This window comes from Haliotis asinina, chromosome 4 (assembly GCF_037392515.1).
Source record: "Haliotis asinina isolate JCU_RB_2024 chromosome 4, JCU_Hal_asi_v2, whole genome shotgun sequence".
Classification (NCBI taxonomy): Eukaryota; Metazoa; Mollusca; class Gastropoda; order Lepetellida; family Haliotidae; genus Haliotis; species Haliotis asinina.
In genome coordinates this window covers 2,378,030-2,392,050 of record NC_090283.1, presented here as the reverse complement: position 1 = coordinate 2,392,050, position 14,021 = coordinate 2,378,030, and positions in this window count along the sequence as shown.

Genomic DNA, 14,021 nt, shown 5'->3' with positions numbered 1-14,021 from the left:
GGTAGTGTGCCGAGGCGTATTCAGGCATGCATTGCTGAGCGAGGGGGTCTAACAGAGTACTAAAACAAGACTGAGACTGTAAAAGGATGATGTTTTAACATGTTTATGTAAGTAAAACGCCAGAAGTTAAAAAAAGTAATGAGTTACATGACGCAACATGATTCTCAATAATTTCTGGGAATACTATATAAGGTAGCGTTTTATAGTTACCTCCCTTTGTGTATGTTTTGACTGTTGTAAACACGAGGTCGATGGAGAAGGTTCTAAGTTGATGGCGATGGTCGCGTTGTGCTCCAATATTCAAGACTCAGTGACTGTGTATATAGAGACTGCTTTTGTGTTGACGACACGCACACGAACATATTCACTTCTTATGGTGTGTCATCATTCGACCCACCCACATCTGTCTGCCTCTTCCTCTGATTATCAGCATCAACCTACATGACCGTTGCCTGACAGCTCGCTGTGGAACATTTAGTATAACCGTTTCTCACTGAAAACAACAAACTTTTGGTGAGTTGGCATTATATTTGTGACCCATTGCCTTAGATTTTATCAATTGCATTGCACTAGAAATCTATATTGTGAATCATTGCATGTTGTATCTCGCTGTTTGTCTGCTCAGTACAAATAATATTTCTGACTTGTCTGTGTCCTAGTTTATTGGTTCAGAGGGGATTTCCTATACCGTTTGTTAACCTTTTATTAACCGTAGCAACTTAGAGACAAAGCCGTTCGACACTGAGTTAAAGTTGCACAGAAACGAAAAATGTTTGACACAGAGATTGGTACGTAATTAAGCCTGTCTATACATTTTCAAGGCAAATCAGTTGACACTTTGTAAGTAAACGACCATATGTATTTCAAACGGTACCACCATTATGGCTAATGTGCAGTCATTGACTTTAGTTGACTTGGAAGTAAACATCATTTATTAAATTGGGTTGTAAGAAGATGCAAAAATTGCTTTATAAAGGAGTGGCATGTAATAGACCAAAATGGTCCCTGTACATGTATTTATTCCTTTTTTAAAGAACATTTCATGTGTAAACCACGTGTACGTTTTATTAATCTTAAGAAAGTAAGAATAGTCATGTCACAGTTCCGTTCCGTTTATGATGATTTAAGTTGTTATCAGGGAAAGTTTCATAAGAATTCTACTGTGTACAAATGCTGTAAATTGAATATTCTGGAGGATGAATAACAATGAAAGCAATACTAGTTCATTTACATTGCGCATGACTCCATGAATATGTCATGCTCTAAGCGCACACAATCCAAGGGTTCACTGACCTTACTCATCACAGAATCCTTGTTTATATAAATGTGTTTTGATCTGTATTTAAACAGACAGAAAGTGTCACAGTCTTTTATGTATGTTGGTAACAGATTCCTCTCAGTCACAGCTGTAAATGAAGAATCTATGTCCAATGGAAACTGTTTTGGTTACTGAGATAGTCAGCAAATCGTTGGAGTCTCATCTCAAAGATCGAGCCGATATAGATACTAGTAGTACGATGTATTCACAGAGATACTCGGGAGCATCCCACAACGGACATTGGTAGACGAAGCACAGGGTTTTATATCTTATCCTTTGTTGTACCGGAAGCGAGTGAATGGTACGAAGGCTTGGAGTTATGTGATCATAGTTCCTAGAGGAAGACACGATCCTGACAGCCATATTCTGAATGCGTTGGAGTTTGTTTATGGAGCGTTGGTGAGGAGTCCATTGCAGTAATCAATTCTCGAGCTCACAAGAGAAAGTGCCAGCAGTTTAGCTGCAGCAACTTGGCTTAGAAATTTACGTACATTGCCAGCATTGCGAAGTTGATTTGTTCAGACATTTGCAATATAATTGACAAGCTTGGACATCAAAAGGTCACTATCCAAGATGACTCCCAAGTTTCCCTGGAGAGTGGAATGAAACATCTCCCAGACTGTAGACCATGTTGATCAGACTGCTCACACCTTGAACGTGGTCCAAATAGCATGCACTAGGTCTTAATATTATTCAGTCTCAATCTGTTTACATTCACCCAGCTCTTGATACGGGTACAACATGAGGTGACACACTCAGCTGCAGCTGCTGCTTCTCCTGGTTGTGACTTAAAGACTGTGGGCAGCTTGGTGTCTTCAGTGCATTGTTGACGAGGTAACTGATACTGATCAATGACTTCTCCAAGCTGTTTGGTATAAAGGACGAATAGAATCGGTCCTAAGACCTATCCGTGTGAAACGCCACAAGTAAGATAAACTGGATGTGACAGTTGACCCTCAATGAGAACAGACTGAGTCCTGTTTGAGACATATAACTCAAACCACTTCAAACACGAACCTGCGACTCCAAAGTCAGTGAAGTAATTTGCAATGGTAAACCACATCTAAGGCCGCACTTTGATCGAGAAACACATGCACAGTTGCATTTCCTGAGTCAATACCAAGTCTCAGTGAGTTCACTGTGTGAGGAAGTGCAGATTCTGTAGAGTGTCGTGAGTGATATGTAGACTGGCATGTATCGTAGAGATGGTGTTCTTCAAGAAGCTGAGCCACACGATTTCGAACACCCCGTTCTATAACCTTGGGAATAAATGGAAGATTTGAGACTGACCTATAATGTTTCAAAACATCCACATCTGGTCCAGGCTTTTAAGCAATGATTTTACCAGTGCATGTCGATAGGAATCAGGCATGGATCCGCAAAGGAGGCTACATTTTACAATACCTGTGATGACAGGGAGATGTATATCAATGTTACTGATCACAACTTTGGCAGGAATTGGGTCCAAAATGCATGATGTTGGTTTTGAGGCCTTAATAATTTTCAATACATCTGTTGAATAAGGACTTAATGTATCGAGTTGATTAGAACAACCATGTCAATGTTCTACCACCTAATCCGTTATGCCAGATGCAGCCTGATCCAGAATTATCTGAAGTTGAATGTATACAATCTTCTTCTGGAAACAGGATGAAACCTGTTCAGCAATCTGGGACGGAGACCCAATACCTAGGAGTGAAACATTATCCTGTTTACCCAACAGTTTGAACATAACTTCATACAGCACTTTAGTGTCTGATTTATTCTCAGAAATATTTTGGTTTATGAAGTCCTGTTTTGACAGCTTCAGTAAAAGATTGATTTTATTTCGAGAGGCACAACTGATATGACGTCGTTCTGCAATCCTCTTCTCAGCCTTTGCTGTCGTCACATCAGGAGTGAGAGGACATCCTGCGTCAGATCTGTGGCACAAGGTTTCCACTTTTTTCCACATTGTTGCACAGTTTGACATAGTCCTCACAATGAGTCAGTGGATGTTTATGAAGATCCGAGTTCAATATATCTGGGCGAAGTGACGTCATATCCCTCTCTAGAGTATTTCTACACCTGACAGTATGTACAGGTGGCGGGGGCCGAGTCATGTCGAGCTGCAATGTGATAAGTAAATCTCGCGTAAAGGACATCTGAATTGTTACTGTGTGTGTCTAACTTCCCCCTTCTATACGTTGTTATCTGCTTGTAATAAACGCCCTTCTTTACTGTCTCTGTCTCACTGGGTTGTCAGGTGGGCTATGGATTAGGTTGCCTGCTCGATGCGTCGGTTTGATCCCCAGCGGAATTACAACGCCTATCCTCCAAATTACCTGCCTTGTACTCTAACTGTCCGTCCAATTCCTTTTCAAAATGTTTGTGTTTGGTGTACATAATCCATATTCATGATTCATTATTTGTTGTATATCTTCATTACTGGAGGAAATAAAGAAGTATATATACCATTTGTAGACAGTTGTATGATTGGAAGAACTCTATCATTTTCACTGTGCCATTATTCCGTATCTTTCCAAAATTGACATTAAACTCCCTTACAATGAACAGCCTGTTTGCCTTGACACACATCATATCCGGTAAATTGGAGAACTCTTCAAGAAACATTGAAAATGTTAATGTATTTTTCCTGGAAGATGGCGGTCGATACAAAGTCAAAATATTCGTAGCATAGTAGTTTTTCCATGAATAGTTTGGAAAGATATAGATTCAAATATGATGTCGCAAATGTATACCAAGTTATTTTATTTTACGAAACAAATCATACATGTATGCAACTATTGTCAACAGAGTGTGGTGCAGAGGTCGGATACAGACGTTAAAATCATATTACTATCACTTAAAAGTTATTTAGAATATGAATCACAGCGTGTAGTGTAAATGGTTATACTTGAAATATAAAACCGCCAAAAGCTGGCGTTCCGCAGGGTTCTATTTTAGGACCACTTCCGTGCTTGATCTACATAGATGACATTGTTGAAGGCATTGACAAAACTATACGATTATTTGCCTATAATTTATGTAATACTTGATGTAGCAGTGCTTAAACTGAATAACTATCTACTTAAGCTTAAAATAGCCAACTGAACAAAAACCTGGAAACGTCGATTTCAACCCTTCAAAAACTAAAGCAGTCTTATGAGATTTGTGAGTGGCATTTAGATGCATTTTTAAAGCAGTCTTATTCAGACAGAAATCAAATTAAAACCATCATCCGAGCTTGTTTTTCAACAACGTTCAAGTAGAGGAAACTTCGAGCCATAAACATTTAGGTATACCTCTTCCAAACGATTGTACAAGGGATATTCATATATCGTTAAGAGAGTCAGCCCTATGATAAACTGCTTAAGAAGCTTTAAATGTTGATTAACGAGAAACATCCAGAATCGTATGTATACGTCGTTTATACTTCCGATCTTTATTAACTGTAGCCATGTTTATAACAATTGCACCAGTACACAGGTAACAACTTTGGAAAACCTGCACTTAGACGCGTTACGTACGATATGTGGAGCTGTTCGCGGAACCAGTGACGATAAAATCTACGCTGAAACATCCTCTGTTTCTGTTTTCAATCTGCGAAAGAAGAAGAATAGCTAAACTAGTCACTTTCTTCAAAATGTATTATAACATTTTACCCCACTATCTGAATGAACTCGTCCCTCCTTTTGTCTCGCAAGTCAGTACATATCCGTTAAGTAACACATCACTCTGCAAACCATTTCTTACCGTACTGCTCTATATGACAATTCATGTCTACCCGACGCTGTAGGTTTAGAGAACACAAAATAATAAATCTCTTACAGCATTCTTAATGAATTCAAATCTCCCAAAGTCAAAGTACCAGAGCTAAAGATATTCATTTCGATCCAAATATAGGTATACGAGTTTGCCAAATCCTCTACTGTCGCTTAAGGTTCGGATGTAGCGATCTCAATGCCAACAAATACAACAGACATATATCAAAGAGGACGAGAGACAAAGAGAGAGAGAGAGAGAGAGAGAGAGAGAGAGAGAGAGAGAGAGAGAGAGAGAGAGAGAGAGAGAGAGAGAGAGAGAGAGAGAGAGAGAGAGAGAGAGAGAGAGAGAGAGTGAGAGTGAGAAGGTTGTAAGTGTTGCCTACCCCAGTAAAGAAGCACGTCATTAGTTCTTTGAATGTCCCAGATTTGATGTTGGAAGAGTAAATACATGTTATTACATCAATGGTTTTTCATTAGAAACAATCTTATACGGAACGTCCTCCTTGAATCCACAAACTCAATCAAATATCTTAAAATCACTTCATCTATATAGTGCTATCAATCCCGACTGCAAATTTATAAATGTATAAAACCACCATGATTATAATTTTCTGACTACATGTTTCATTAGTAATCATCGTTTCTCCTTAAGCCATTAAACCATATGCATTGTTAACCCCAATAATATATATTTAAAAACTAATTCCACGACATAAAATATTACAACATCACATATCATATACATGTACCATGTTTAAATCATATGTATACCATATATATACCATATGGTGGAAACGATGCAGTCACTTACCAGGTATCTCGGATTTTATTTCACTTTGGAGACGAGGAAACTGCAGACTGACTTCCACTGGAGTCGGCCATCAATTGTCTTCAACACAACAGTGAGTCAGTAAAGACCGACCCCGCTCCACACAATATTCATGTTTAGTTTTACCATCTTTTTTTTTCTTTTTTCTTTATGGTTGACATAAACACATAAGATTATAACATGGCGAAAATCGGCCAAAATGTCAATTCTGATGTTTGAACATTGCAGTGAAAGTATCTCATGGATTGCATGATATAATAAATAGCGGAATGTGAACACATAAAGCTTACATATTTAATAACACTTAAACCAAATTTCCCAAGAAACATCCGAGAGTTGTGTGTTCATTGATTAAAACCACTATGCCACTCATTGGTGTGACAATTAAGCCATTTCTCTATAAAACAGCACATCATTGAATACGAAGGTCCTTTTTCAAGAAAGTGGCAATAAACGCAAAAAAAGGCAACATGCCCCAGATTGAAACGTGTGTGCTAAAATAAACATGTATGTTGAAACCTGCTGTGCTGTGCGTCAACACATGCCTCTGTTGTATTCGACCAGTATTTGACTGTCACTAACCCCATATCATTGACTGCGGGCAATCGTGTTGGAAAAGCGGAGTCCAAGGGCAGCATGCAACATAACATATTGTGCAAACACACAGAAGGGACCTGTTCTACTTGAGATGGAGGCTGCAGTGGTATGCATCTGTTGGACGTTATATTTTGTACAGAAATAATGTTACATTATTACATAAGGTGGTTACAGTGACATGAGTCTGCATGAGAAAGCAGCTAGTGCATCATGCAGGTGTAGAGGATGTTATATACTGTATACAAATAAGGAGGTGGTTACGGGGACATGAGTCTGCATGTGAAGGTCACTAGAGCACTATATGGATGAATAGAAGATAACGAGGGCGTGACAGTGACGCGAGCCTATGTGAGAACATTGCTACAGTATCGTGTAGTTATTGGGGATATTATACATTATCATGTGGGTGTAGCGGACACAATATATTGTATAAACATAACAAGGAAATCCTTCCTACTGAAACTGGAGGTCACAGTGACATACAGAGGGACCCGGTCCTACTTACTTTGGAGGCCTCGTGATGCCAGCGTTGTCTGACATTTGACTTGATGCTCCATGCTGAGTTTACAGAGGGATCCAGTGCAATCATACACTAATCGATTGAAACAGAAGGTTTTGTAAAAGAGTTTATAAAGTCATATAGTTCATTCTGCTAACAGATAAACACAGTGAGTAGCGTGAAGATATTGATCAGTGTTGATATCTCGACAGCTAGTTAGAGGTAATTTACAGTTTCTGGGAATGTGGTGTGACCAGTAAATCGTGATCACAATGCACGACTAGTCTCTTGTTTACAACACGCAAGACGTAGCCCGAAGAAGTCGTGTTGTAAACAATAAGACGTTTGTAAACAATAAATCCATGCCATACAGTGTTAAGCTGCATAATCACTCAATTCAAATCATCAATCAGTGAACTCCACACGTTGACAAAGGACACGTGTAAACGTACATTTTATGTTGTTCGAGGTCAGTGCATGTTGTGGTGTTGGTGCGTGTGTTGCATGTAGCTTGTTTCTCAAGAACGAAGAAGGTAAATATAAAACTGACACAGAAGGCGTAGAAATAAAATCTTTACTAATGGGAAAACCTGGATCTGATCAGGATCATTCAAGATTAACATGACTCATACACAGGTCACCTCTTGATCATGAGAGTGATCTGATGAAATAATCCATTCCGAGGGGCCGGTGATGATTAAAACATGCTTCACCACATGCAAACTGAGCTGAGGCGTCATGCGTTATCACAACACTGTCAACATGTTGACTAAGTTGAGACGTCATGCTTTACCACAACACCGTCGACATGAAGACTGATGTGAGACGTCATGATCATAGCCTATTCGTCGACACCCCAGATCAGCATAAATCTTTAATTATAATAATGCTCATCCCACTCGCTCATGGCCAATATTGACAGTTACATCAGCAGTGTTTTACCCCGTGATTTCCATCAAAGACACTTTGCTCATTTACAATGTTGTACGTGGAAGACGTCGGCGTTCAACGAACATATATTTAATAAATGGTGTGCAAATTACAGTTACCTACAAACATTCCTTTTATAATTCATACATATCACGTCAAAGTCGTTACAAAAGTGAGTGGCTGTACAGAGTCAATGACTATACAGATGGCACCCGTGGCGAGCCACCTCCTCGTGGTGGGTGCTGGGTAACGCCAAGAGCTCACCGACACCCCCGTAGTGGACCCGGGGGGATATTTGGTCCACCAACCCGTTTGCCGTGGGTTGCGGCCCTGTGTCGGCGGAGAAAGGGATCCTGGTGGTTGAGAGCAATAGGGGCCTGTAACCGTGTTCCTGTTGCTCAATACACCACTTTGGCCCTGACTTCGCCTAGACGGGTGGTTGAATGGGCCCGGTTCAACCAATCGGGTGGTCATGCTAAGCCCTGAGTATCTATATTCTCCTTCATAAATTTCCGAAACTTTTTTAAAGTTTATCAGATGTCTTGGCCTAATCATTATATATTTGAATTTCGAATGAGTGTTTTCAATTTTGTAATTTGCCTAGAGTCTTATGCCCAGAAGGCGGTGGCTCATGGGCCAATTTGGTTTATCCTCCGGATTAAGTGGAGTATATCATTTCTGTAACCCTTAGGTGTCAGTTTGCTGGAATACCGCTTACACATGACATCGCCCTTGTTGGCGCTCCGTGGTGGGCAGGGAACAGATTTGATGAACCAATCTACAATTCACTATGGGTAAGCAAAATAAAAAAAACAAAAAAAACGGCAACTTTCAGAATCTGATTCTGAGCTTAACTCTGATGAAGATGAGATTGTCACTAAATTGTTATATTCTGAACGGGATACTTGGCCACGCTTTCTTGTTCTGGAAGCAAAGGGTGAGCGAGCCCTTTCTTCTTACTCACCATTTTTGTTAGAAAAGGGATTGCAGGGCAAAGCTTGTGAGTTGAAAAATGTTACCAAGTTACGGTCTGGGGGTCTATTGGTTGAATGTTTCAGGAAGTCCCAAGCCATTAACCTTATGACGTCAACCAAATTAGCTGATATTCCAGTTACATGTTCAGCACACAAGACCCTTAACTTTTCCAAAGGACTAATCCGTGACAGAGACCGAAGTCTCGCAGATGAATCTGTTGAAGACATTGTATCTCAGCTTTGCAGTGAAGGTGTCATTGAGGCCAAACGATTTACATATCGTAAAGATGACGATGTGTCCCCATCAAAGACATATCTGTTGACTTTTGACACCCCGGTTTTACCTCATTCTATTAAGGTTGGATGTTTTTCCATGACAGTTGATCTCTTTATCCCACGCCCGAATCGTTGTTTTAACTGTCAGAAGTTTGGCCACGGGCACAATTCCTGTAGGAACAAGTTAGCTTGCTTCCGATGTGGAGAACCTGATCATGATGGGAAAATATGTACAAACACCATCAAGTGTTTACATTGCAAAGGTGACCACATGGCATGTTCTATAAACTGTCCTGTGTGGAAATATGAGGCCACGGTACAGAAACTAAAAAGTGAGAAACGTCTCAGTTACTCCGATGCCAGGAAACAAGCCAGACTGCTTACACCTGATTCAGCACGTTCATCATATGCATCAACGATCAAAAAGGTAACTACATCTATTCTTTGTCAGACAGACCTTACTTGGGTAAAATCTGAACATCCAAAATCCCTCTCAGAAACTGCACTAAATACAGAAAGTTCCAAATCTGCCACAGATCAGTTACCAGTAAAACAAAGAGGAACATCTACACAAACAGAGTCACATCAAATCAATGTGTCAAAAGCTACCAAAGTGGATATAAAGAAGAAACAAATTCAGCCTGACAGATTGCCAAAAGCATTGAAAAATACAGTGCAGATCCATAATAAATATGGACTGCTTGAAGACATGGATACAGAAGTATCCCCCGTGTGAGCACTGGTGGCCATACAAGTGGTCGCTCTCCAAAAAAGAAAGGTAGAGCAGTCTCTCCTGTTACCGCTCCTTAGATAATTAAAACACTATGAGTCATTCACCTAAGCTAGTACAATGGAACTGCAGAGGCCTCAAGAATAAGTTTAATGAACTACAGTTGTTAGTTCAAGACTTTAAACCGTCAGCACTATGTCTCCAAGAGACTTATCTCAAGTATACTGATACATTCGATTTACGGCAGTACACTTGTTATCACTCTTTTTCTCCTCCAGGGGATAAAGCGACTGGAGGGTGAACAATATTAGTTAGACGTTACATCATTCACAACGATATTCATTTAAATACCAATCTCCAAGCCGTAGCTATTCGCCTCAGTCTGCACATTGCGTTTACTCTGTGCTCTTTGTACATTCCACCTTCATCTGTTCTCCGACAAACTGATCTCCAAAATCTCTATGATCAGTTACCAAAGCCCTGTATCATCATGGGCGATTTGAACGGGCACAACCCTCTATGGGGAAGTACAAGTACAAACCATAAAGGCCAGATTATTGAGGATTTTATATCTGATAATAGCTTGTGTGTTTTTAATGACGAATCATACACCTATTTACATCCTGGAACTGGAACCTATTCTATACTTGATCTGTCTCTTGCTGATTCGAATATGTACAACGAATTTGACTGGTCTGTTCATGACGACCTTTGTGGAAGTGACCACTTCCCAACTGTCCTAAAAGCTATCAAACCTGATGATGATCCACCTTTGTCACGGTGGAATTTTAATAAGGCCAATTGGTCTTTATATGAAATGTTGTGTATGGAAAAAATAATACCGGCAAACTTTATGAATGTATCAGATCCGATAGAGTTGTTTTCAGCTGTTTTGAATGAAATCGCTGACGAATCAATTCCTAAGTCCTCTGCAATTCCTCACCTTCGTAAACCATGGTTCAACAATGAATGTAAACAAGCAAGAAAGTGTAGGAAGAAAGCAGAAAAATACTTTCGCAGACATCCTACAGTTCATAACTTAAATAGTGTCAAAATTACGTGTGCCAAGGCACGACGAACTTATAAACAAAACAAGCGCCAGTCTTGTAGGAAATACGTTTCCAACATTAATTCGCGCACACCCATGTCTAAGGTGTGGAATATGGTCCAACGAATAAAAGGCAAAGGTTCCAAATCCTCTGTTAAACATCTTAAAGAAGGTGATACACTGATAACTGGTAAGGGTGATATTGCTAATAAAATCGGTGAAACTCTTTCCAGAAATTCATCATCATCAAATTATATACCTGAATTTCAGAAATATAAAAATCGACAAGAAAAACAAAGAATTAATTTTGACTCTAATAACGGTGAAGATTATAATGAAGTATTTTCATTTCATGAGCTACATACTGCTCTCGAGCACGCTCATGACACTACCGCTGGTGATAACAACATTCATTACCAATTACTGAAACATTTACCTGAGACATGTCTTTTGACACTTTTGGAAATATTTGACCATATTTGGATTTCAGGAAACTGTCCTCAGTCGTGGCACAATGCCATTGTAATCCCCATACCAAAGCCTGGCCGGGATCATACAGATCTATCAAATTACCGCCCTATATCGTTAACCAGTTGCGTTTGTAAAACCATGGAACGAATGGTAAACAATAGATTAGTCTGGTATTTGGAAACGAATAATCTTATCACAGATATTCAATGTGGTTTCCGGAAAAACCGAAGTACTATTGATCATTTGGTACGATTAGAATCCTATGTTAAGAATGCTATTGTAAATAAACAACACGTTTTATCAATTTTCTTCGATCTGGAGAAAGCATATGATACTACTTGGAAGTATGGCATTTTGAAGGATTTACATGATTTTGGTTTGAGAGGTCGTTTACCTCATTTTATCTCACAATGTTTAAAAGACAGGCAATTTCAAGTCCGAGTGGGTTCAACTCTATCTGACCATTACGATCAGGATCAGGGTGTCCCACAAGGGAGGGAGTATTTTGTCAGTTACTTTATTTAGTATTAAAATAAATAGTCTTTCTAAAGTTTTAAATGATGCAGTTAATGGATCACTTTTTGTGGATGATTTTAATGTTTCTTGTCGTGGTAAAAATATGCATGCCATAGAGAGGCAGTTACAATTATGCCTAAATAAAATCCATAAACGGTGTCTTGAAAACGGTTTTAAGTTTTCTAAGTCCAAAACAAACTGTATACATTTCTGTAGAAAATATAAACCGCATAGAGACCCAGAATTATGTTTAAATGACACACCCTTATCATGTAAACATCCACTTTTAATACAAATTATTGCGTTATATAATGATCTTGCTACTGGCCAATGCGACATCGTCTTTTGTTGGTTGCCCAGCCACGTTGGTATTACTGGGAACACAATGGCCGATCGTGCTGCGAAGGCAGCTCTCAACAAATCTGTGACACCACTTCTTATTCCCTATTCCGATTATAAAGCTGTTATCAGATCTTACATCCGGGATATAATGCAGAGGAGGTGGGACACTCAAGTAGGTATCAATAAATTACATGAAATAACACCCAATATTGATTATACCTACTTGGGGTGTCAGTCCAGATTTGAGGAGGTCATCTTAAGACCATACCGTATTGGCCACACCAGATATACACATCAATATCTATTGAAACGTGAAGATCCTCCGTTTTGTATCCCTTGTGGTGAACGAATCACAGTCAAGCATGTCTTGCTTGACTGTGTGGAATATTCCATCACAAGGGATAAATATTTTAATGCACGAACTTTGAAGGATCTTTTTTTAAATAATAGTTCTCATTTAATTATTGCTTTTTAAAAAGATTTAGATTTGTTGTCTGAGCTGTAAATAGATAAATATTTTACGAATGGAGGTTTCAATTAGTAACTGAGATTGTTAGTGGCAGTATCCTCAAGGGGGGTTAAAGTACCGTAAAATCATTGTCCTCCCGAGAGGGTACGTAAGTCCCGTAACATTCTAGGTAAATTAAAGCTTTCCACTGTTTTAATCGTAGTTTTGATGTATGGTTAGATGTGACGAAATTGCTAACGGCTGAAGGGATGATGTAAATCCAGCTAGGGTCCATGCAGGTAGCGAAAGTACTGTAAGTCCCCATGGTCCCTAGTCTGGTGATCTACCTTCAGTTGTTGGCAATCTATAGCCTGTTTTTACATTGTATTGTCCTCTGTAATGAAACTGTTTTAGATATCATTACTAGTTTTAAATGAATGTCTGTGATATACTAGTGATTTTGCTGTTCTTTGTCAACTGTCTTTAGATTGTTTCAAGTATTATTGATATATATCATGGATCATTTGTATTGTTCTCGTCACGATATGATGTGACGATAAATATTAACTCACTCATTCACTCACTGACTATACAGATACAATCTCAATACACGCCACAAGATATTTATCCGCAAAGGACTAAGACCACTAGACGCTTCCACACAACGAATATATGTAGGGAGCTGGCTGTATTTCAATTGTTTGAGGCTGTGTGTTTTCCATGTCAGTCTGACCCCAGGTGTATTATGATAAGACGATAGAGCCCCACAACCAAGAATTGTACCTCCATGTTTAGCTAAACAGCTTACTTCATGTCATTCTGCTAGTCACATTATGATGTGTCACTTCAGGTAAAAAAAAAAAAGAAAACAAATAGTCTCAACTCTTTTTGTTTGTTGTTGTTTGGGGTTTTTTTTGTTTGGTAAAAAGAAGACATAACCACGATCACTTACTTTTATCAGATTTCAATTTTTTCGAAACTTGCGTTTATTTTGCTGTTCAGTACATATTAATTAGCATTTGTTTGTTCCAAGTATATAATGATTATTATTGCCATCACAGTTGCAAAACTGACCTCCTTTGAGTTTAAACATAAAACATTATGCATGCGATCAATTCTCAGTCCTTATGCCAGGACAGGAAACTTGAATTCAAATACAACATTAATTACAACGGGGTAATACCCTAACTTAATTGGTTTATTCCTGGTCTGCCACACCACTGATGGAGACTAAACCTAATCCTGGTTTTAGAAACTGAGGGGACATGTCATCAAGTGAACTTTAATTCAAGGTGCC